General features: G+C 36.3%; 1 long non-coding RNA gene across 1 annotated transcript in view; it reads left to right on the top strand.

Annotated features, from left to right (window-relative positions):
- Positions 1-24,952, top strand: part of LOC136043955 (uncharacterized) — a 57,992-nt gene extending 33,040 nt beyond the window's left edge. The window contains exon 3 of the long non-coding RNA XR_010621763.1: positions 24,688-24,952. This is a non-coding gene — a long non-coding RNA (uncharacterized LOC136043955). The remainder of the gene's footprint in view (positions 1-24,687) is intronic.
- Positions 24,953-25,587: the final 635 nt, after the last annotated feature.

Genomic DNA, 25,587 nt, shown 5'->3' with positions numbered 1-25,587 from the left:
GGCTATCTCAAAATTTTGATCCGTCGACTTTGTGAAAAAATGAGCGTGGGAGGGGGCCTAGGTGCCCTCCAATTCTTTTGGTTGCTTAAAAAGGGCACTAGAACTGTTCATTTCCGTTAGAATGAGTCCTCTTGCAACACTCTAGGACCACTTGGTCGATAAGATGACCCCTGAAAAAAAAAAAAAACGAATAAACACGCACCTGTGATTTGTCTTCTGGCAAAAAATACGAAATCCCACATTTTTGTAGATTGGACCTTGAAATTTTATCTATAGGGTTCTCTGATACACTGAATGTGATGGTGTGTTTTTGTTAAGATCCTATGACTTTTAAGGGTGTTTCCCCCTATTTTCCAAAATAAGGCAAATTTTCTCAGACTCGTAAGTTTTATTGACAAAGACTAAATTTGATGAAACTTATATATTTAAAATCAACATAAAAATCCAATTCTTTTGATATATCTTTTAGCATCGAAATTCCGTTTTTTAGAGTTTTGTTTACTATTGAGCCGGGTCGCTCCTTACTACAGTTCGTTCCCACGAACTGTTTGATGAGAGAATCAAAGATGACGTTTGAAGTCAGGCTCAATATTTGTTGACAAATCTCTCTTTAATCATCTACTAGAGTTTGAGAATTCTCTTTATGTTGTTATTTTTAACTATTCAAATACAATGCCTAAGTGAAGTGTTTCTCCCTGGTTTGGACTACTCAAATTTAGTTTGACTACATGTTTTCACATGTAATTCACATAATTGACATGTAATACATGTTTCACATAATTTCAACTACATGTTTGTTCTTGTTGTATAGTATCACATCTTTTATCCAAAAATTGCAATGATGTTCTCACGAAAGAGGGTTTGAAACACCATGAAAAGTGTATAATAGGGCCACTCCTTTCAACTCTTCCGGGAGAAGGATACTTTTAAATCTATCTTGAGAGAAGAAATTTGCCTTAGCGGGAAGCCACAGTCTGTCCTCCCATGTTTGTACATTCATGTGGATTTTACTGGCATCATGCCAAACTATCCCAAATTCCTTGGAATATTTCAAAATTCTTGGCAGTGGCTCATCTCTCTCTGTCTTTGACCTTGATTATTGTGCAACACATTAATATCGGCGACTTAATCGGCGACTTAATAATCGGCGATTATAATAAATCGGCGAGTTAATATTTGACGTTGCACGAGCGATGACTCGAGCCGAATCAATAAAAATAGAGAGAATAAGAATTATCTTCATTGGTTAATATTGATAATAATAACATATTCAATTATAATAAACAAGAGATAAATGTATTATTAGATTCTAGAGGATTATATCAAAATAAGATGATAAAATAGAGATCTTAATAGAGATTACTGTAAATATCCATCACTAAAGACGTCTGTTTCTGTGTTTTTGACACGCAGAGAACAGCCTTTACAATACAATTGTTTGGGGAAATAATTAAGTGAGAAACATGGACTATTCCTGTCATCGCCTCGGCTTTGGTGGCTACATCTGTTTTCGCTAGTTTGTCTCTGACCCATAACAAAGACAAAAGACTAAATGTATGTTTTTCTCGGGTGAGCACACTTCTCACCAGCTCCAAAAGAAAACAGAAGAAATGCAGGATCTTTCAAAAGGCATGTACGTAGGAATTTATGCAAAAAGGTAATATTTCACGAAAAAGGGGAAACTTTAAAAAAAAAAACAAATCAAAGACCAGAAAATATTGTGAAAGAGGGGACATGGGCAAGACATATCGTAAGCAAATTGTGATTTCATGCTGGGCCAAAACCAACTTCACCTCTCGCACGCTTTAAAAATTAAGCGCACTGTGGAAAAACCCTAAGAACAACTATATTTTGGGTGGCAACAAACCCCCTTGCCCCCCTTAGGGCTTGAAATTACCCTTCTAAGCTTAAAGTTTACGGAGGATCGTTTTTACCAATCCTAAGAAATTCATTTCCTCCCCCCTTTTACCCTTGGCGAAGGTATTTCTTCTGCTCCTAATTTCAACCCCTCTCTAAAACGAAAGTATAACAGTTCAATATAGGGATAAAACCTTTTAATCGACAGTGAATAGATATAAAATTTTGAACTGGATATTTCGAACACATATACAGTGTTCATCATCAGCAGTAAAACTCTCTAAAAGTTTCGAAAAGCACAGATAATATCAAGGCTACTGTTTTTTGATGCATTGAAATGTATCTCAAAATGGAGTATTATTGAGAAGGGACATGTTCAGAAAAAGACAAAAACATTGAATATGCAAAATACATAGAATATTGTCGGCGAAATCTTATAACTATTGGGATTTCGGGATGGATGCAAATCCTATTTATTCGTGCTTACGTGCCTGTTTTGACTTTAAATATATATTTCTAACAACTGTTCAGTTTAGCTAATTCTAATATTTTTATGGTGTTAATAAACAAATCGTTTTACATAGTAAAATTACACACATGACCTGCAAATATCAATTTTGAAAAGGGAGACATTTTGAGACGTGTACAACTCCATAGAGACTCACCAAAAATATTGAAACTACGTCAAAAATAAGAAAAATAGCAGAAAACTCAAATGAATTTCTAAGCAACAACCAATTAGTAGTTTTCGTTAAGGGCAGGCTTGGTATAATACTCTTATTTTAGCTATGAAATAATTATCCCATAGATGTTTTTTAGATTTATTTTACAATTTTAACGAAAAGGGAAATTACAATTGTTTCGATACTAATCATAACAAACCAGCCGCCGTGAAAAATTGAAGGAAAAAAGTAAGCTCATACGTCAAAACATAGTTCAATGTTCATCTATTTTACCCCGAAAACAGCCTGAACAAAGACCTGAATTAACTCAGCAGGACCAAAATACTACTCAGTGAAGGTCAAGAGATGACCAATCAGTTTCAAACTAGTAAACCGTCTTGCAAAGCATTTTCCACTTTACACTGGCAGAAGATGGAGCATTTTATCTTTAAACAAAAATAAAGTCCGTATAAAAGTAAAGTCCGTATAAAAATTGTAGTTTCGGTCTCAACAATCTGGTGGTTTTCGAAAATTGCGAGAGCTCGTTCAAATGTAAGCTTGCAGTTACTTAACTTCAGTAATAAAAGACCCTTTACAAATATTTTACGGAAAAAACAGCGATTTTAGCCCGAATTGGGTTACCATGCTATAAACTGAAAATTCCGAGAAGCTAAATGATTTAAAACAATGAAAACATGTCACACAGCATGGTTTATGGTGCACAATGCAGTATATGGTCTATGGCACAAGAGTAGTATCCTATGCAATATTCCAGACCGTGTCCAATCCCAATGTACTATTGGAGTTACCAATCCCTCAGGTCTGGTGTTCGACATAAGTTAATTTTCTGGAATAATATTGTATGCATTGTTTGAGATAAGATCATTCCTGGAAACAAGCCAAAGAATATTTTTGCTATAACCATGAGAGTCCTATTCTGTAAATGCTGTAAATGTCAAATCTGGATGTTATTATCTGAGTTTCGTTTGCCAAGTATTTTGTTCAGTAATCGAAGCGAGCTGGAAGTGACAGAATGTCTAATAAATGAAATTTTGATATGGATTCTAATGTACAATTGGAAGAGATTATGTTCCTATATTTTAGATTATACCAGATTATACCTATACCAGAGATTTGGCACTAATGTACCAAAAGTTGCAATGGCCAAAGCCGGCCAAGTATCCTTTTTGTAATGTAATGGTCCCAATCACACTGGTTTTCCATTACCGGGTTTGCGCTTTAGTTTGGGTCCCTTAGTTCCCCTTCAGGGCTCTATGTCCAGCACCAGAACCCTGAATCCCCCCAAAATTATTTCCCCCCTTATTTTTTGGAACTTTGATTTTTTAAGCCTCTGGTATTGCTTAAACGTCCATGTTGTCGCTGAAACAATACAATGGTCCCTAACCGTCAGTACAATTGCGTAAGGTATATGCGCTTCTTGTGAAATACATTGTTTGCTAAGTATTCGGTAGCCTATATAAGAATGAAAATCAGCCCAAGTAATTATTATTAGATGAAGTGAGCTCAATAAGTTTCAAAGACGGTTAGTGTTTTCGATTGTGAATATATAGTTTAAGGAAGTCTTCGTCTGGGGTAATCTTTGAGTGTGCGTTTTTGTTGCTCAATATGGACTTAAGTGAATTGTCATGATACCACTGGCATGTGAATTATAATATGTATAACTACAATAGAGATTATGGAGTAATTCGTTAAGACGATTAAATTATATAGGAATTTACAATCAAGTGATCCCCCCATTCTATGGAGGTGGGAAGGAACTGAATACTATTTAAGATGAAGTAAAAGAAGTGTGCAGTTTTTTTTAAGTTGAACCATTTTTTGTTAAGGGAAATGTGCTCTTAGAAAAATTTTAATTGAAAAGTGAGAGCCAAATATACCACTATTCAATTTGGAAGACTTTGAGTGTCAAAAATATTAATATAGGATACATAATCCCGAGAATTAGATATAATTTTTTAGTGCTTGAATTCCAAGACACATTCCTCCTCGGAATATATGTACAAAAAATTCTAGGAAGAAGAACGAAACTCGTAGTATAAATTGGAACTATGCCAAGTGGGTAATGAATAGTTATAAGTAACAAATGTTTATGTATATATGTGTGTTTTTCTATCAATAATAAACAAGTTCAGTACGAAATGCCGCAGCCTCTAGCATATTCTACCTCTCAGAGACGAAGGGGAGGGGTCAACGGTAAAGAGCAAGTGTCATTTTATCCGTCTGCATGTGTGTTTATGTGTCTTTTTCTGTCTACCTATGTGTCTTTTATATGCCTTTCTGTGTGTATATGTCTCTAGTTTGTCTGTCTGTGTGGCTATGTTTCATTTTTTGAGTCTGTCTGTTTCTCTTTTTGCTCCCTCTGTCTGTGTGTCTATGTGTCATTTTTTGTCTGTGTGTCTTTTTATTTGCCTATCCATCTGCCTATGTGTCAATATGTCTTTTTTTCTGTCTGTGTGTGTGTCTCTTTGTATTGCTGTCTTTGTGCCTATATATCTTCTTTTTGGTCTGTCTTTGTGTCTGTTCTTTGTGTCTGTGTGTGTCTTCTTGTCAGTTTGTTTGTGTGTGTCTTCTTGTCCATTTGTCTTTGTTTTTTTGCATGTGTGTCTGTGTGTCTATGTGCCTTTTCTGTCTGTTTGTGTGTTTGTATGTCCGTCTGTGTGTCTTGGTTTCTGGTTGTCTTTCTGTCCGTGTGTCTCTGTGTCTTTTTTCTCTGACCTTGTGTTTTTACATCTGTCTGAGTGTCTTTTTGGCCATCTGTCCATGCATCTGTATGTCTTTTTTTCCATGAGTAAGTGAGTCATTGTGTCTTTTTTTGTGTCTGAATGTGTGTCTATGTGTTATCTTGTCTGTCTGCGGTATGTCTGTTATGAGTCCTTTTCTCTCTGTCTGTGTCTCTTTGTCTCTTTTTGTCCGGCAGCCCTTGTGTCTATGCGTCTTTAGTCCCTCTGTATGTGTGTCTATGTTTCTTTTTTCTGTCTGTATGTGTGTCCTTTTATATGCCTGTCTGTGTGTCAATGCATCTTATTAGTCTGTCTGTGTGTCTGTGCGTCTTATTGTGTGTCTTTCTGTTTGTCTATTTGCTCCTTCTGTCTGTCTGTCTATTTTTCTTTTTCCTCTCTGACCGTGTGTTTTTGCGTCTGTCGGTGTGCCTTAGTTGGGTTTTTGTCCTTGTCTGTGTCTTTTAGTCCATCTGTATGTGTTTCTATTTGTCTTTTTCTGTTATTCTGTGTGTCTATGTGTTTTTTATATGCCTTTCTGTGAGTCTTTTTTCTGTCTTTGTGGTTATGCATCTTTTTGTGCGTCTGTCTATTTGTCTTTCCCCACTCTGTGTGTCTTTGCATCCTTTAGTCTGTCTGTCCCTGTGTGTAGGAGTCTTCTTTTCTCTGACCGTGGCTTTGTGTGTCTGTCGGTGGGTTTATGTGTCTTTTTTCTCTCTTACCGTGTGTTTGTGTGTCTTTCTTTATGACTTTCTGTCCGTCAGTCCGTGTATCTATATGTCTTTTCATCTGTCTGTGTGTCTTTTCTGTCTGTCTGACTTTGTCTTTTTATAAGTTCGTCTGTCTGTCTCAGTATCTTTTAGTTTTTTTTGTGTGTCTATTTGTCTTTTTGTGGGTCGGTCTGTGTGTCTTTTTGCTCTGTCTGTCTGTGTGTCTTTAAGTCTGTCTCTCCGTGTGTCTTTGTATATTTTTCTCTCTTACCGTATGTTTGTGCGTCTGTCTTTGTATTTTCTTGTCCGTCTGCCCGTGTGTCTTTAGTCTTATTGTCCGTCTATCTGTGTGTCTATGTGCCTTTTCTGTCTGTATTTGTGTCGTTTTATGTCTGTCTGTATGCCTATGTATCTTTTTGTCGGTTCGTGTGTCTATGTTTTATTTTAACTCGGTCTGTCTGTCTTTTCCCTTCTTTCTGTGTGTCTATATATTTTCTTGTTCGTCTGTATGTGCGTCTGTCTGTGTTATTGTATGTCTGTCTGTGCGTCTATGTGTCTTTTCTGTCTGTTGGTGTTTGTTTGTCCGTCAGTGTGTCCTTTTGTCTTTTGTCTGTCTGTCCGTGTGTCTATGTGTCTTTTTTCTCTAACCATGCGTTTTTGCGCCTGTCTATGTGTCGTTTTGTCCATCTGTCCGTGTGTCTGTGTTTCTTTTTGTCCACGAGTATGTGTGTTTACGGGTCTTTTTCTCTGTATGTCTGTGTGTCTATGTGTCCTTTTGTCTGTCTGTGTTTCTATTTGTCTTTTTGTGCGTCTATCTCTTTGTCTATTTGCCCCTTTGTTGGTGCGTCAATGTGTCATTTTTCTGTTTGTGTGTATATGTGTCTTATTCTGGGTCTGTCCCTCTTCATATGTGTCATTTTTTCTTTTTTCTATCTGTCTGTGCGTCTTTGTGTCATTTTGTCCATCTGTCCGTGTGTCAAAGTGTCTTTTTCTGTCTGTCTGTATGTCTTTTTGTATGTGTGTCCATGTCTGTATATATATTCTTGTTAATTTGTCTGTTTGTGTGTCTTTATTTGTCTTTTTCTATATCTTTCTGTGTATCTATGTGTATTTTACTGTCTGGCTGTGTGTTAGTGTATCTGTCTATGTTTTGGTTTTTTTTTGCTCTGTCCGTGTGTCTATGTGTCATTTTGCTTTCTGACCCCGTGTTTGTGTGTCTGTATGCGTGTCATTGTGTCTTTTGTTCGTCTGTCCGTATGTATATGTGTCTTTCGTCCATCGGTCTGAATGTCACTGTGTCTTTCTTATGTCTGCCAGTGTGTTTTTCTATGTCCCAATATGTGTCTATGGGTCTTCTTGTCCATATATTTTGTACGCCTTTATGTGTCTTTTTGTATGTCTGCCTGTGTTTTTATGCGTCTTCTTTAGTCTTTCTGTGTGTTTGTGTATGTGTCTCTGTGTCTCTTTGTCATTTTGTCCGTCTGCTTCTGTGTCTGTGTCTTTTTGTTTCTGCATGTGTGTCTATGTGTCTTTATGTGTCTGTCTGTGTGTCTTATCATATGCCTGTCTGTTTGTCAATGCATATTTTTTTCTGTCTGTGTGTATATGTATATTTTTTTCGTCTTTCTGTTTGTCTGTTTGATTCCTCGGTCTGTCTGTCTATGTTTCTTTTTCCTCTTTGACCGTAGGTTTGCGCGTCTGTCTGTGTGTCCTTATGTGTTTTTTTGTTCGTCTGTCTGTGTATCTCTACGTCATATCGTCCATCTGTTTTTGTGTCTATGTGGAAATTTTCTCCGTCTGTCTGCGGATATGACTCTGTTTTTATCCGTCTAAGTATATTTTTGTGCGTCCTTTAATGTGTTTTTTTTTTATTCTAACCATCTTTATTTCTGTGTATCATTTCTCTGTGATGTGGCATTTTGTATGTCTGTCCGTTTTCCTGTGCATCAGTGTGTCTTTATTCTGCCTTATATTCTTTGACCGTGTGTTTGTGTGTCTGTCTGTATGTCTTTGTGTCTTTCTCTGTGTCTCTCCGTGTGTCTATAAGTCTTTTAGTCCACTGTATATGCGACTGTGTGTCCTTTTCTGTTTGTCCGTGTGTCAATGTGTTTTTTTATTTACCTATTTGTGTGTCTATGTGTCTTTTTCTGTTTTTGTGGCTATGTGTTTTTTTGTGCGTCTGTCTGTTTGTCTTTCTGCTCCCTCTGTGTGTCAATTTGTCATTATTCTTTCTTTATGTCTATGTGTCTTTTTATGTGTCCGTCCGTCCGTCTATCCGTAAATGTATCTTTTTTTCGTCTGTCTGTGTGTCTTTTTGTATGTTTATCTTTGTGTCTGAGAATATTTTTGTCCGTCTATCTGTGTGTTTTGGTTTATTTTTTTTGTATGTCTGTCAGTGTGTGTATATTTCTTTTTCTGTCTGTCTGTGTATTTGTTTGTCCCTCTGTGTGTCTTTGCGTCATTTAGTCTTCCTTCCCATGTATGCAAGTGTCTTTTTTCTCTGGACGTGTGTTTGTGTGTCTGTCCATGTTTCTATGTTTCTGTTTCTCTCTTAGCGTATGTTTGTGTGTTTGTCTTTGTGTCTCCTTGTCCGTCTGTCTACGTTTCTTTTTGTCGATCTCTCTGTTTGCCTATGCGTTTTTTCTGTCTGTCTGTGTGTCTTTTTGCATGTCTGTTTTTGTGTCAATGAATAATTTGTCGGTTTTTGTCTCTATGCGTCTTTTTTCTTTCTTACCGTGTGTTTGTGTGTCTGTCTTTGTATCTTCTTGTCAGTCTGTCAGTGTGTCTATGTGGCTTTTTGTCCAACTGTCTGTGTGTCATGTGTCTTTTCTGTCTGTCTTTGTATCTTTTTATATGTCTTTCTGTGTGTCTAAGTATCTTTTTGTCGGTTTTTGTGACTATGTGTCCTGTTGTGCGTCGTTCTGTGTGTCTTTTTGCTCCCTCTGTCTGTGTGTCTTCAAATCTGTCTGTCCGTGTGTCTATTTGTCTTTTTCTTCCTGACCGTGTGTTTGTGTGTCTGCCTCGGTGTCTTTTTGTCTGTTTAGCAATGTGTCTGTGTGTCTTTTTGTATGTCTATTTTTATCTATGGATCCTTTTTGTCCGTCAGCATGTCTTTTTGTATGTATGTCTTTGCGTCTTTTTGTTCCCTTTGTCTGTGTGTCTATGTGTCATTTTTCTGTCTGCGTGTCTTGTGTCTTTTGTGTGTGTCTTTCCGTCTGCCTTTGAGTCAAAGCGTATTTCTTCTGTCTGATGTGTGTCGTTTCATATTTCGGGCTTTGTATCTATATATTTTTTGTGTTTCTGTCTGTCTGTCTATGTAAAAAAAATGAGGCCCCCAAAGTGAGTCCCATAAAAATTCAAAGTCCCCCCAATAAAAATTCTAGGTCCCCCAAAAAAAAGTTAAAAAAGACCCTGATTTCAAATATCCAAATGGTCAGAATAAAAAATAAATGGGATTCGCCTCAAGGGCTAAGCTTGTAAACGGACAGAAAACTGTGTTTATGCGCTTTTTAGTTTTGAAATAGCTATTTACCGTCCCCTGATGTTCCAGGTTCGATAGGGTTCCATGGGTTGAAGTTAATAGTTCAAAAATGGTTAGTAGGAAGGGGTGTTTCTTGAAAATAACGATTCTATATGATATACAGACACATAAAATACGGTAAATGCTCTCTATTAGTTTTGATATTGTTCTTTACCGTTACCTGCTCCTCCCTTTCCCTCTCTGAGGGGTAACATATGCTAGAGGCTAAGACGTTTTATAATAAACTTGTTTAATATTAATAGAAAAACACACACACACACACACACACACACATATATATATATATATATATATATATATATATATATATATATATATATATATATATATATATATATATATATATATATATATATATATATATATATATATATATATATATATATATATATATATATAGAACACTTGTTACTTATAACCATGCATTACCCACTTGTTGTGGTCCCAATTTATGCTACGAGTTTCGTGATTCTTCCTAGAGTGTCTTATATACAAATTCCGGGAGGAAATTTGTCTTGGAATCCATACACTAAAAAGTTGTATCTCGTCCTCGGGTTTATGTATCCTTTAAAGAGATTATGGACACTCCAAGTCTTCCAAATTGAACGAAGTGGTATATTTGGCTGGAATGTTTCAATTAAGAATTTATCTGTAGGCACATTTCTCTCAACAAACAACACTTCAACTCAAAAAAACTGCATATTTTTTACTTCATCTTGAATAGTATTCGGTTTCTTCCCACCTTTATAGAAAGGAAGGAGCATTAAATTGTAAATCCTTGTATGAATCAGTCGTCTTAACAAACTACTCCATAAATCTCTGTTATAGACACGTATATTATAATTTACAGGCCAGTAATAACATAACAATTCACTAAGGTTCGTACAGAGAAATAAAAACACACACTCAAAATTACACCACACAAGGATTTCCTTAAACCAATGTATTTACAAACGAAATCGCGAAACATATTTTTAATGTATTGAGCTCACTTCATTTAATGATAATAACTTAGGCCAATTCCAATTCTTTTATATCAAATACTTGGCAAACAATGCATTTTACTGGAAGATGAGATATCTTACGCAATAGAACTGGGTGTCAGGAACCCTTGTATTGTTTCGCCGACAACAGGAATGATTACGCAATACCAGGTGCTCGACAGACTAGATGCAATAAGAGTATTTGTCGTCAAGATCCATTGTACTGTTTCACCGACAACATACATGATTATGCAATGAAGAACACACGACAGACAAGATTCAATTGGAAAAATTTCGAAGTAAAAAAACTCATGTGCAAATCTGGTAATGGAAAACCAGTGTGCTCGGGACCATCGTATTGCAAAACAGGATACCTAGCCAGGTGTAGCCTGTGTCCTCAATACCATTAGAGTACAAAAAAAATTTCTTCCAATTGTATATTAGAATCCATATCAAAACCCTGTTTGTTAGACATCCTGTCACTTCCAGCTCACTTCAGTTATTGAACAAAATACTTAGCAAACGAAACTCAGATAATAATGTCCAGATATGGCATTCAAAATATGGGATTCTCATAGTACAGTGACAATACTTTTTGGTTCGGTTCCACGGAAGTTCTTATTTCGAAGACCAGACTTTGGCATGAAATATTTTTCCTGGAAACGGTCTTATCCCGAAGATCAGATGTGAGGAATTGTGTAACTCCAATAGTACATCGGGATAGGGCCCCGTCTGGAGTATTGCATAGAATATTACTTGCAAGAACAACGAGCGTTTAATTGTGTAAAATGTTTATGGTAATAGCAAGGATAATGATATATGGTTTAGACCGTATAATAAATCAAAAGCCTTCTAATTTATATTGGTGTGAAAATGCATGTTTCATACCAAGGTTTTAATCGCATGAAGCCAACGGTTGTGGAAGGGTGAAAGAGAGCTGGTTCAAGTGTAAGCTTGAAGTTCTTGGACACTTAATGCCTAATTAAGTTAAAATACGTTTTACACAATTAAGCTTTTCAAAGAAAAGTGAAGAGTTCCGTTAAACCAAAAATGAGCAGAAATATAGTTGAATAATCTTCCAAGCATAAAACTACCAAAAATCACCATAAATAAACAAATGAAACCCAAAACGAACAAAAATTACAATAAATAACCGAGTCAGACGCCAAACGAGTAGAAAATAACATGAGTAGGGCTGACACCCCCATACCTTCTCAAGACCAGCTTATAATTTGAACTACTGAATACTAAATACAATTTAAATATTTCAACTTTTCTCAACTTTTTCTCAAAATATTCAACTTTTTCAACTTTTCAGAACGTATTTTGCCGGAAGACCGATCATGGGTGCGTGTTTATTTGTTTTTTTTAGTTTTCTTTTTCTTTTTGTGGTCTTAAAAAGTAGAGTTGTTAGAAACAGTCAAACTTTAGCGTAAAGAGCGGGCCGTTGAGGAGAGAACAACCCCTTTCAAATACGGAGTAATTTCTGTTCGTTTTAAGTTTTAATGTCGATCCTTGCTTTCAGTTGATTTTTTTTTTATTCTTTAATAACGATAAAGGCCTAGACTAATTTGTATATTTGTAGCATTTACAGGTAAAGTCTCTGCTTATTTAATAAATAACCCGTACTGGTTTTATTTCGAAAACTAATTTAACCCAATAGGCTTATCCAAGCTCTACAGAGTAGGCCTAAGTTTAAACTGGTAGGCCTACTAGTTAAACAGTTTTGGGCTCTTTACCCTCACCTGCATTTCAAAATGCCTAAAAAGGAAAGTATTTGGCTGTTTAGGGCAGACTAATCTACTGTTAAAGAGACATATGCTAGGCCTATTCTTAAAATTTCACCAAACGCAAGATGGCGTTGGTAAATTTTGGCACTAGCGTGTTTTCTCACTCCTATCAGTTACCCCTACTCTTTGGTTCACTCACTAAGCTGGCTCCTGAAGATGACCACTCTTTTACAGAAGCAAAATTGGGGGGATAGGATGCAAAGGCTTAGTTTTCATAGGTAATTTTTCGTTACAACTGTTGTAACAAGGAAGCATCTAGGAAAGATTGTGCGTTCGCATGAAATAAAGACCATAATTTTCATCTAAAATTGAAGGGAATAACTAGGCAATAAATTAATAAGTGAAGTGAACTATAAACTAAGTAATAGCCCAAAACTGCAAAAAGTGAACTTATCATAGCCTGTCTTTTCAGACAGAAATGTCTATTAACAAATGGACTAACATCATTTTTATACAATCCTAATAAGGGGGTTTAATACCAGAATTGTCTCTTACATAAATAAAATGAACTATCTGTCTTGGCTTTTTCTACAATTAGTCATGACTTGATGCCCACAACTATTCCATTTTAGTTAAAAAGTTTATTCTTAGATAACAAAGGCCATAAACAAAAAGGAACGCTCTAAAAAGAAATTTTCAGCTAAATTAAATTTACTTTCTAAGCTTCTTAAATCTGTCACCACCTTTCTAGAAATAAAATTAATAATGCCTTCCCCTAGAATAAAATGGGGTCTTTTGGGATTCAGTGGAACAACTCCATTACTCGTCGAGTTTTTGTTCATTCGATAATCTGCAGTCGATTCATCAGCGGCCACAATTGTCAATTCACCGTGCAGTAATTGCGTCTCACTGTTAGTATAAGATCTGTCTTCATTCAGTGACAGACGTATCCCCAAAGGGACACGGAAAATGTTTCCACTTGGAGTGAAAAAGAGTGGCTATTTTTCCATATAAATTAGGAGTCGATAGTGACTGTCACTATTCTTATTTTCAATGTGCAAAGAAATGAGATGGGATATAATCTATATCATGAAAATATAATCCCTCTTTCTTAAGAATGAAGGCTCCACTTTTTGTTCAAAGAATACAATGCAGTAAGAGGGGTCCAACAAAATATAATTTCTCCTGTGCTTTATTAGCAAATTTTTCGTGTCTTTTGACAAAGAGGTTATCAAACGGTTCGTGGTAACTGTAAGTAAGGAGCTACTGGTAAAGCTCTAAAAACAAGAATTTTTAAAACAATTAATTCATAAAAAGAATTGACTTTTATGTTGATTCTAAATAGACTATATAAGAATCATCCAGTTTAGTGTTACCCATCAGAAGTTACGAACCCCAGAGCTACGCCCCAAAAAAATTCAAGCGATCTTAACAAAAATCACACCATCAGATTCAGCATATTAGAGAACCCTACTGTAGAAGTTCAAACTTCTTATCTATAAATATGTGGAATTTTGTGTTTTTTATTAAAAGAAACATCACGTATGTGTGTTTATTTGTTGTTGTTGTTTTCTTTTCTTTTAAAGAAATGACTGTATCGAACCAATCGTCCTTGAAGATCTGAGGAGGGACAGTTCGAACGGAAAAAACCTAGTACCCTTTTTAAGTATCCAAAAAGATCTGAGGGTAACTAGCCCATGCTCCCTTTTCCCCAAGACATCCAATCAAAATTTTGAGATTGCTATATGATTCAGCATAGTTGAAAGGTCCAACATCTATTCCTCTGGGAATAACAAGACCCCCCAGAGTCCCCGAGAAAAGGGCTCTAAGATATGCAATTTGCCCATTGTTTATATTTAATATTAGCTTTTTGGAAATAGAAAGTAATTAGAAAGTAATTTAATAAACATTTAACAGAAATTAATTCAAATAAAGGTAACTAACAAAACTAAAACAAAAGATGAACCGAAATTTCTCAGTATAAGGTGAGTTGTCCCTTCCTCATCCCTCGATCTTACACTAAAGTCTGATATATTATGCCAATTCTTTAAGAACAACTTCTGAAACCCAAGCGCCATTGAACTATAATGAGAAGTATATTTAAAGAGCTTTAAGACTTTAACGTAAAGATTGAGGGTTGAGGCAGGAGTCCCCCCTCTTATGCAGAATAATTTCTGTTCATTTTAAGCGTTGATATTGCTGCTTAGTTTAAATAGAAAAACTTGTTTTTTATTTAATAATATATTAAATCGACATATTCTGTACACATTACTGAATAGAAGAGGATTTAAAAGATTCCCTGAAGATTTACCCAGATATATAAGCAAGAAATCAGTAGTGATGATGTTTACAGTACAAAGCTAACACCCTTATTTGGGCACTAAAGATGGCCTATACTAAACTAAAGCATTGTCCAACTTACATAACCAGCAACCAGACAGGTAGGGAGCAATTCCAGCGGAACGCATAGCATCCAATTCCACCGGGGCCCTAGCAACCAATTCCACCGGAGGATGGCAAATTTCAGCCCCAGCGTATATCTAAAAAGATTCGATTCATTTTTTTGAGGCAACCAGAAAAGGTGATAGTAAGGGAATCCAAAATGGTTATTTTATCCAGAATTTAATCTACCGACAAGGTGAAAAGTGCCTGATCGATTTTCGACTAGTCATGACGATGTAGAGGTGCTGAAGAACCAAGAGATGTACTATTATGACCAAAAGATGGCGATTTAGCAGGCAATAGTATTATAGTCGGACATGACCTTTACTGTATTGGCTTGCAAATTATTTGGTACTGCAACATGAACCAAGTTGGAAGTCTGTAAGGACCTATAATATTCGTAAAATCCAACGTTTAATTAAAAAAATCAAGAAATTGCTCAATATGCCCTTAGCTAATGTTGTACGTGGTGACAGTTGAAAATTTGGCTACGTTCATCTGAAGACCCGACAAGAATTAGAAACCCATTTTTTGGCGCTTAAGACACACTCCTCTACCGACCTACACAAAGAACCCCTGACCATTCTCCATAATAACTGAAGATCTGTTATATACAACTGTACGCAATTTTTCAAGCTTCAACCAAATTATATTTCTATGTCACTGTCTATTTTGTAGGACAACCCGCACCTTCAGAAACCAATGTGCCATCACACGTCGTTACTGCCTCACAGGAGGCTCAATATGTGTATAGTTTTTTCGGTAGCTCTAAATCAATCGACTATCTCAGAATTCTCACACAATAGCTTTTTGGCCTTCTTTTGGCTAGAATTGTTGTTTTGAACCTCGAAATGACTGAAAGTGCCGCTTTGATATGGGATGTACATTTATTTTGGCTAAAATAGATGTCTATATTAATCGTTATTTTGTAGGGCTACCTGCACCTTTAGAAACTAATGCGCCATGGTACGGTATTACTGCCTCCAAAACAAGAGGCTCAATCTGCTTATAGTTTTCTCGGTAATTCTAAATTAATTGACAATCTCAGAATTTTCACACCACGATTGAAGTTGCTTTTTATGACTGAAAACACCGCTTTGCTGCGAGACAGTCTTTCTGGCTAAAATAAATTTCTATTTTAACCGTTATTTTTTTAGGATTACCTGCACCTTTAGAAACCAATGCATCACCGCGCGTCATTACTGCCTCGTAGGAGGCTAAATGTGTGTATAGTTTTTTCGGTAACTCTAAATCAATCGATCATCTCAGAATTTTCACACAATAGCTTTTTGGTCTTCTTTTGGCTAGAATTGTTGTTTTGCACCTCGAAATGACTGAAAGTGCCGCTTTGATATGGGACAGATTTTTGGCTAAAATAAATGTCTATATTAATCGTTATTTGAAGGACCACCTGCACCTTTAGAAACCAATGCCTCATGGTACGACATTACTGCCTCTAAGACAAGAGGCTTAATATGCTTATAGTTTTCTCGGTAATTCTAAATCAATTTGACTATCTCAGAATTTTCACACAATAGCATTTTGTACTTCTTCCGACTAGAATTGTTGTTTCACACCGCGATTGAATCGTTTTTATAACTGGAAACGCCGCTTTGCAGCGGGATAGTCTTTCTGGCTAAAATAAATGTCTATTTTAACCGTTATTTTTTTAGGATTACCTGCACCTTAGAAACCAATATGCCACGGTACAGCTTTGCAGTCTCTGAAACAGGAGGCTCAACACCCGTATTGTTTTTTTAGTTAATCCTAAATCAATTGACTATCTTAGAATTTTTACGCAAGTGCTTTTTGGCATTCTTTTCGTTATAATCGTTGTTTTGCATCACAAAATGCGAAAATGCCGCTTGGCTATGGAACAGTCTTATTGGCCGAAATATATATCTATGCTTACCGTTAATTTTGTAGGAGTGCCTGCACTTTTCGAAACGACTTCGCCACCGTACTGCATTACTGCCCCTCTGTAGTCCCCGCATCATTCCCAAGACGTTTTTAGATATTTTCTTATAAAAAGTGATATCAAATTCCGCTCCCCCCCCACTTCTGACCCCAGTGACAACGATTTCACCTTTGATTGCTGGCTTCCACCTCGGTTCAATCCATTCCAGTTCCAACTACGCCACCTCCAATCCCAACTCCAAATCTGGCGCTGGTTGGGTTAATTCTGGATTGCCTACTTCTGCCCTTCGGTTCCACTATTTCGATCCCGTCAATTTCGTTCCATCAATTTCAAAATTTTGTGTAAGGTCACCTACCTGGTAATTTATGGCTGCAAACGACACCCCTCTGGCATACATTATCACGCTTAAAGGTTTTCAACCTTTTCTCCCTCAAAAATAAATATATAAACTAGAAAATGACCATTGTTATTGTTTGAACTTGTTGCGTGCTGACTTTCGTTCATGGAATTGTCTCGTCGTGAAACTTTTACATAGATTGTTCTATTCGTGCAACTGATCTTGTTCGTGGAACTGATCAAATAGTTCGTGATTACGAACTGTAGTAAGGAGCGACCCGGCTCAATAGTAACCGAAACTCTAAAAAACGATATTTTGATACCAATAGTTATATCAAAAGAATTGCATTGTAATGCTGATTTTAAATATATAAGTTTCATAAAGTTTCGTTTTACCCACCGAAAGCTACGAGCCTGAGAAAATTTGTCTTATTCTAGAAAATAAGGGGAAACACCCCTTAAAAGTGATAAAATCTTAACGAAAATCACACCATGCGATTCAACGTATCAGAAAACCAGCTCCTATCTACAAAAATATGGAATTTTTATCTTTTGCCACAAGACAGACCACGGATGCGTGTTTATTTGTTTGTTTGGTTTTTTTCTAGGGGTGATCGTATCAACCCAGTCGTCCTAGATTATCGCGAGAGGGCTCATTCTGAAGGAAGTTAAAAGTCCCCTTTTTAAGTGACCGAAAAATTGGAGGGCACCTAAGCCCCCTCCCACACTCATTTCTTTTCCAAAGTCACCGGATCAAAATTCTGAGATAGCCATTTTATTCAGCATAGTCGAAAAACCTAATAACTGTGTCTTTTGGGATGACTTACTCCCCTACGTCCCAGTTGGAGGGGGTACAAGTTACAAATTTTGACCAATGTTTACATATAGTAAAAGGTTATTGGAAAGTGTACAAACGTTCTCAGGGGATTTTTTGGTTGTGGGGTAGAGGTTGAGGGGAGAGGACTATGTAAGGCAAACTTTCTATTTAGGAATTTGCCATGGGGGAAGAGAATCTCCATAAAGGGGGCGCAGGATTTTCTAGCGTTAAAAAAAGAACAATAAATATGAAAAAAGTTTTTTTTCAACTGAAAGCAAGGAGCAGCATTAAAACTTAAAACGAAGAGAAATTATTACGCATATGAGGGGCTCATCTCCTCCTAATACCTTGCTCTTTACGCTAAAGTATTTTCAGTAATTTCAACTATTTAGTCTACGGGGTCATACGGTGATTCGGGGGTCATTCTTAGGAAATTGGGACACAATTTAAGCTTTAGTGTAAAGAGCGAGGCATTGACGAGGGGGCGAACCCCCTCATATACGTGGTAAAAAACATACGAATATAGAAGTTCATTGCGTAAGTTAATTCGTAAATTACATATCTTTTTACTAATAAAAAAGTTCGTAAAAAATTATAAGTTCTAGTTGCCTTTTTAAGTAACCAAAAAATTTTAGGGTAATTGGGCTTCCTCCCCCGTTCCTTTTTTCTAAAAATTGTCCGATCACAACTATGAGAAAGCCATTTAGCCAAAAAATAAATTAATATGCAAATTTCCTTTTAATTATTCGTGTGTGGAGAGTCAGAATCAAAACATGCATTAATTCAAAAACGTTCAGAAATTAAATAAATTTTTTTTTACTGAAAGTAAGGGGTGACATTAAAACTTATACAAAGAGAAATTACTCCATATATGAAAGGGACTGTTCCCTCCTCAACGCCCCTTTCTTTTCGCTAAAGTTTTTAACTGTTTTAAAAGTAGAGTTGAGAGAAGAAAGCCAAACTTTAGTGTAAAGAGTGGGGCGTTGAGGAGGGAACAGCCCCTTTCACATACGGAGTAATTTCTGTTCGTTTTAAGTTTTATTGTCACTCCTTACTTTCAGTTCAGAAAAACCTGTTTTTCTATTTAATTTTGTTCAAGGAACTTGTTGCATGTTGATTTTTGTTTCATGAAACTTGTTGCATGTTGATTTTCCTCTTTGTGAAATTTGTACATTGATTTTTCTCTACGTGAAACCGATTTTGTTCATAGAGCCTGTTGCTTGCTGATTTTTTGTTCATGGAACTTGATGCATGTTGATTTTTCTCTTCGCGAAATTTATACATTAATTTTTTTTCCTCGTGAAACTGATTTTGCTTATCGAACTTGTTGCTTACTGATTTTTGTTCATGGAACTTGCTGTGTCCTGATTTTTGTTCGTGAAACTTGTTGCACGTTGTTTTTTTATCTTCGTGAAACTTGTACATTGATTTTTTCCGTGTGAAACTGATTTTGTCCATGGAACTCATTGCGCGAGGATTTTTCTTCGTCCGTGGAACTTGCTGCGTAAGTTAAAAAATACTTCAATTTTTCTATTTTTTCCGAATTAACGGGCCCCCCACTCCCCCCCCCCAGATGGTCAAATTGGGAAAACAACTATTTCTAATTTAATCTGGTCCGGTCCCTGATACGCCTGCCAAATTTCATCGTCCTAGATTACCTGGAAGTGCCTAAAGTAGCAAAACCGGGACCGACAGACCGACAGAATTTGCGATTGCTATATGTCACTTGGTTAATACCAAGTGCCATAAAAAAGGTCTTTTTTCAAATGAAACTATGCAAGGACGATTTTTCAGGCGGTCCATAAGAAAATTTCTTGGAAAATCGCAGCGAGGATGGGACTGTCAGGGGGTAATGTCCCGGAATGAAGAATTTTAAGTGGGAGGGACTTCTAAGTAATGATTTTCACTGAGGGCAATTTTCATGGAGAATGGTTGATTTCCTAAGATTATTTGAAAAAAGATCATAAATAAAATAAACTAACAAGTTTTTTTCTACCGAAAGTAAGACGCAACATTAATACTTAAAATAAGTGGAAATTATTCGTATATGAGAGCACTACACCCTTCTCAATACCCTGCTCTATACACTGAAGTTCGACCCTTTGTACCAATTAGTTAAGAACTCCCCTTGGTGTTTGCCCCCCCCCCCAGTAAATACCCGTTAGAAAATACCCGCCTCCCCACATAAATACCCCCGGAAAATACACACCCCACGGAAAACGCCCCCACCCCAGAATATATCCTCCGTAGAAAATGCCCCCCACGGAAAACACCCCCGGATTTCCAGGTATTATTTAAAAACGATCCCAAATTAAATTTAAAAAAAGTTTTTTCAACTGAAAGTAAGGAGTAACATCAAAACTTCTAACGAACAGAAATTATTCTGTATATCAGAGGAGTTGCCCCTTTCCACAAGACCTTACTCTTTACACTAAAGTTTTGATTTTTGTCCTAATTCTGTAACACAATGGTCATTTAATTAGAATAATAAGATATGTTTTACAATTCTAAAAAAAAAAAAAAATCTTGCGTGAAAAGCGAGGTCTTGAGGAGGAGACAACCCCTTTCATATACGTAATAATTCATGTTCGTTTTAAGTTCTGACGTTGCTCCTTAGTTTGAGTTGAAACATTCCTTTTTTCTTAATTTAATTTATGATCGTTTTTAAATAATACTCTCTCTCCATGAAAAATTTCGGTATTTGTGTATTATTAAATTTAAAAAAAAACAAGTTTTTTTTAGCTGAAAGTAAGGAGCGACATTAAAATTTAAAACGAAGAGAAATTATTCCGTACATGAAAGGAGCTGTCCCCTCCTCAACGCCCCGCTCTTTACGCTAAAGTTTTTTATTGTCTTAAAAAGTAGAGTTGTGAGAAAGGGTCAAACTTTAGCGTAACGAGCAGGGCGTTGAGGAGGGGACAACCCCTTTCATAACCGGAATAATTTCTGTTCCTTTTAAATTTTAATGGGTGTGCCGTTCTAAAAGCTAACAAACAAGTATTACTTACTCCTGTTTACGCCATTTACCCGTGCCATTTAACTAAACACTTGGAAAACTATAGGCTCTATGACTATCTTATTTCTATGACTATCTATCTTAGTTCTTCTGCCCTAGAAATGACGGACTGGCAGATAATAGATAGACTTATCTATTAACAAATGAACTAACATCATTTTTATACAATCGTAATAAAGGGTTAATGCCAGAATCGCCTCTCACTCAATCGGACTACCTGTCTTGGCTTTTGCTTCAATTAGCCATGGCTTGATGCCCACAACTACTTGATTTTAATTCAAAATCCCGCCTTTCACCCGTGCCATTTAACCAAACACTTGGAAAACTATAGGTTCTATGACTATCTTAATCCTATGACTATCTATCTTAGTTCTTCTGCCCTAGAAATGACGCACTGGACGAATAATAGACATGATTATCTATTAACAAATGAACTAACATCATTTTTATCCAATCCTAATAAAGGGTTAATGCCAGAATCGCCTCTCACTCAATCGGACTACCTGTCCGTTTACTTTAATGCAAATTCGTAATTTAAAGTCTAATATCCGTTGACAGTATTTCCAGTACAAACTGGTTGACTATTTTTATGTCGTGCTATAAAAGAGTGGTAAAACATAGGTAAATTTTTGTTACCAGCAGTTTTCAAATCCTTATTTTATGTTTTTTCAGCAGTCTTTAAACCAGTTTTTTTTCCACCGGTAATTTTTTTTTCCAACCGGTAAAACCTCCTTCAATACACCCACACAGGAAGTTCCCATTTCAATTAAATCTTTCACTACAGCATCCTCCCACCCCAACCGCGGACGATCTGTTTTTATCTAGCCTTAGACAGTTGGCCGAAAAGGTCAATCTTCAGCGATCTGCCATCCTTCATCCGCAGAACCTTCCTTAGTCATCTCACCCTTCCTCTCACTATAGCCCAGAAAAGCGCAACAGAGGGATATTTACGGATTTCGAAACAAGTTTGAATCATACTTTTAAAACAGTCTATGTAATATTACAATTTTGGCCTGGCGACTGGATAGATCTTACACTAATCATCCAATTATGTACATATCTTGTCCTTTCAGCACAGGCTGCAACAGTAAACTTGTAGTTGAATCGCACTTTGACAGGGACCATACTTTAATCAATCATTACAGAGTTTAAGAGGAAGCACTATAGCACTACCAAAGTAAAAATCGACGTGACTGTAATCACAGCCATATCCAGGATTTCTGTTGTGGGAGGGAAAGATTTTTGTTCAGTGGGTTACAATTTTCTTTTAAGCGTCAACATTTTTTTTTCTAAATGCATTGTCGTTACTTTTTTATGGGTGAAATGAAAATGTCGGGGGGAGGGGGGAGACTTGATACCTATGCAAAGAAAACTACACAAATATTTTGGTCAAGACCTTCACTTGACCGTCTTCAGTGAAAAATAATAAAAAATACAGATAAAAGTCCAAAGGATAATATAGTAACCAAAGCTTTAAACAAACACTGAAACTAAAATACGAAAGACCCTTTCCAAACAACGATAAAAGGCTACCCTTAGTTCTCTTCGATTTTTCACTAGATGTTATTATCCTCGTTTCTTTCTCTTCTTTTTGATTTTTTTATTTCGCATCCTCATGAAAAAATAAAAAATCCTGCCCCCCCTACATTTATTTATTTTTCTAATTCTGAATTATAAAGATGAGAAATTGTTCCGGACATTCTAAAACTGACAGCTTGTTTTATTTCATTAATCAATCGTAACAAACTTTAAAATAAAAGGGCTTGAAATTTAGACCTAGGAAGAAAATAGACTCCCATGATTCTTATGAAAGCATATGCTTTTTAATGAACCTAATCAAACACAAGAGAAAGATTAAACCGGGGAATCGTCACTCATCGAGGGAAAGTTATTAAATATGAGAATCGAGTTATTCCACCCACACGCCATAAAGAATTTTTGTCTTGCAATATTTCCAGCTGGCTTATGGAATTAAAAAGATTTGAATGACAAGAAATACAGACAATCACAGAAATTAAGGTGCTTCATATCAGAGTACAACTGAAAAGTGACTTTAAGACAAAACGGAATATCCAGATCAGAAAGAAAAAATATAGTATATATTGAGCAGTATGGAGGTATATGAAAGAAAATAATGGGAACGATGGGGAGATAATCATAAAATATGTAAGTGCCAATTTGAGAGCGGGTTAATTGTTGCATGAAGTTTTATGAATATTCCTGAAACCATTTTCCGATATTTGATTCGTTTGTCGTGTCACAAGAAGCTTTTAACTCGAAAAATTTCATTTTTCTATACCAGGTCCTTATTGCAACTTATTAAAATTTTTTTTTTTAATGCGCTTGATATCGCTTTCAGTTTCAATAAGTTCTCATATAGATAGAACATTTTCATAAAATTTTTACAATAATTGGAATTTGCCAGAATTCGATTCTGATGATGATAATATGCAAAGGCATCTCCATATCAATCCAAACAAGAAGAAGAAAAAGATAATCAGTTATAAATTAGGCGGAATTTAATTTGGAGGTCAAAAGACGGCTAAATTTCTTATTGTAAGTGTTTAAATAAGTGAAATTTACTACCGTATTTGATTGAGGAGAGATATAAAGTCTTGTTAAAGTGTTTGGATACATGATACAGAGGATGAAACTGATTTAAAATCTCGTTGTAACAGCATGAATCAAATTGTAAGTTGAGACTGCTAATGAGGCTAAGCGGAGGAAACAGGGTTTGGCGGGGTTGTAAAAATTAGGGAAAATGTCCTCAGAGTAGGTGCTGTAAATGATGAACTTAGCTAAACACTAGCAAAATTATGCCCCCTTTCAGTTAAGGTGGTAAGTCGTGAAGCTTTAAGAAGGAAGAAGTATGTGGCTTCACTGTCTTGGCAAACGACCTTGAGCAGACACTTCTGGACCGACTGAATTTTGTTGCTAAAAGACTTGGATGCCAGACAAGACAGACGTGTTCCAACAATGTCTTGACAGAGGACAGAGGCTCAGAGTGGGTACTGTAAATGATAAACTTAGCTAAATACTAGCAAAATCATCCCCCCTTTCAGTTAAGGTGGTAAGTCATGAAGCTTTAAGAAGGAAGAAGTATGTGGTTTTACTATCTTGGCAAACGATCTTGAGCAAACACTTCTGCACCGACTGAATTTTGTTGCTGAAAGACTTGGATGCCAGACAAGACAGACGTGTTCCAACAATGGCTTGACAGAGGATAAAGGCTCAGAGTGGGTGCTGTAAATGATGAAGTTAGCTAAACACTAGCAAAATCGTCCCTCCTTTCAGTTAAGGTGGTAAGTCGTGAAGCTTTAAGAAGGAAGAAGTATGTGGTTTTAATGTCTTGGCAAACGACCTTGAGCAAACACTTCTGGACCGACTGAATTTTGCTGCTGAAAGACTTGGATGCCAGACAAGACAGACGTGTTCCAACAATGGCTTGACAGAGGACAGAGGCTCAGAGTCGGTGCTGTAAATGATGAACTTAGCTAAACACTAGCAAAATCTTCCCTCTTTTCAGTTAAGGTGGTAAGTCGTGAAGCTTAAAAAGGTAGAAGTATGTGGTTATATGAACTGTCTTATATATACTGTCTTGGCAAACGACCTTGAGCAAACACTTCTGGACCGACTGAATATTGTCGCTGAAAGATGTGGATGCCAGACAAGACAGACGTATTCTAAAAACGGCCTGACAGAGAACAAATAGACACATCGGAAATGCAGCTTTGCATTTACTTATTTGATGATACCTGAAAGACATTCGTCGCCCTTGAGATTATTAGCAATTATTATTTGTATACCAATAAGATAATTTTTTAATAAAATAATACGATACCAGTAAGATTAACTTTTTCGCTAATTCGAAACGAAATAATTTCAGGACGTTTAGAGTAAGAATACCCGATTTAACAATACTTATTATCCTGTTTAGATTTTTAGCTTCGTTCGAAATGTGGTCAAGATTTAAAGAGATTGCTTTTAATGATTCTGCGGCACACCCCAAAAATCGGCTAAGCGTCAAGATATTCCCATCTTTGAAGGAACCTATCAAGGACCATTACTAAGAATAAAAGTGTTCCCAATGAAGTTTCTTGAGGAAGTCCATAGTAATTAAGGGAGAGGTACGAGAATACATTTTTGAATTTTACCACTTTTGATGCATTTAAAGGAAAGATATTACAGTTTTTACTAATAGAGGGTTAAATTTGTTCAGCCACAAGTGAGTCAGGGTGCTCTAGTGAAACAAGTCACAAGCTTTTGGGAGGTCAACTCAAAAGTGCCAAGTGGAAGGGGAAGGAATCAATAAGCCTTCCCTAGATTTAGATTTTTTTGTAATTTATTAGAAAAACAACAAAATGCCACCACCCCCCCCTATCTACTTATACTTTGAAAAGTACATTTTGTATCTTCATAAAAATATATAAAAAGTCCTACCTCCCCCTCCTTTATATTTTTGTTAGCTAATGGCCTACCCCTGGGTCAACAAAGACGAGGTTTAGCCAAACTTAGCTTGTTCTAGACTGTTTGAAACGGTATTTACGAAAGTACACAAGGTAACAGGTGCTGGAAATTCGGCTTAAGTCGCTAAATTATCAGATGTCAATGTGCAGAACAATTTCAGCTTTCAGCCGACTCGAAAATTACTAAATCTTGTAATTTGGCTGGAAACGTTTGGTGTAGGCTCAGTAATTTTTTCTGAAAGGCTTTAATTACATCACTTAGCATGTCCAAGGTAAAGGTGTCTTATTTTATAGGTTTTTGGAGTTTATTCATAAGACCAAGGGGAGAAATTAGGGGAGGAGCTATTTCGAGAAACATTTCGACTTGAAAG

Source organism: Artemia franciscana, chromosome 2 (assembly GCF_032884065.1).
Source record: "Artemia franciscana chromosome 2, ASM3288406v1, whole genome shotgun sequence".
In the NCBI taxonomy this organism is placed as follows: domain Eukaryota; kingdom Metazoa; phylum Arthropoda; class Branchiopoda; order Anostraca; family Artemiidae; genus Artemia; species Artemia franciscana.
This window is presented reverse-complemented; position numbering and strand designations above follow the sequence as displayed.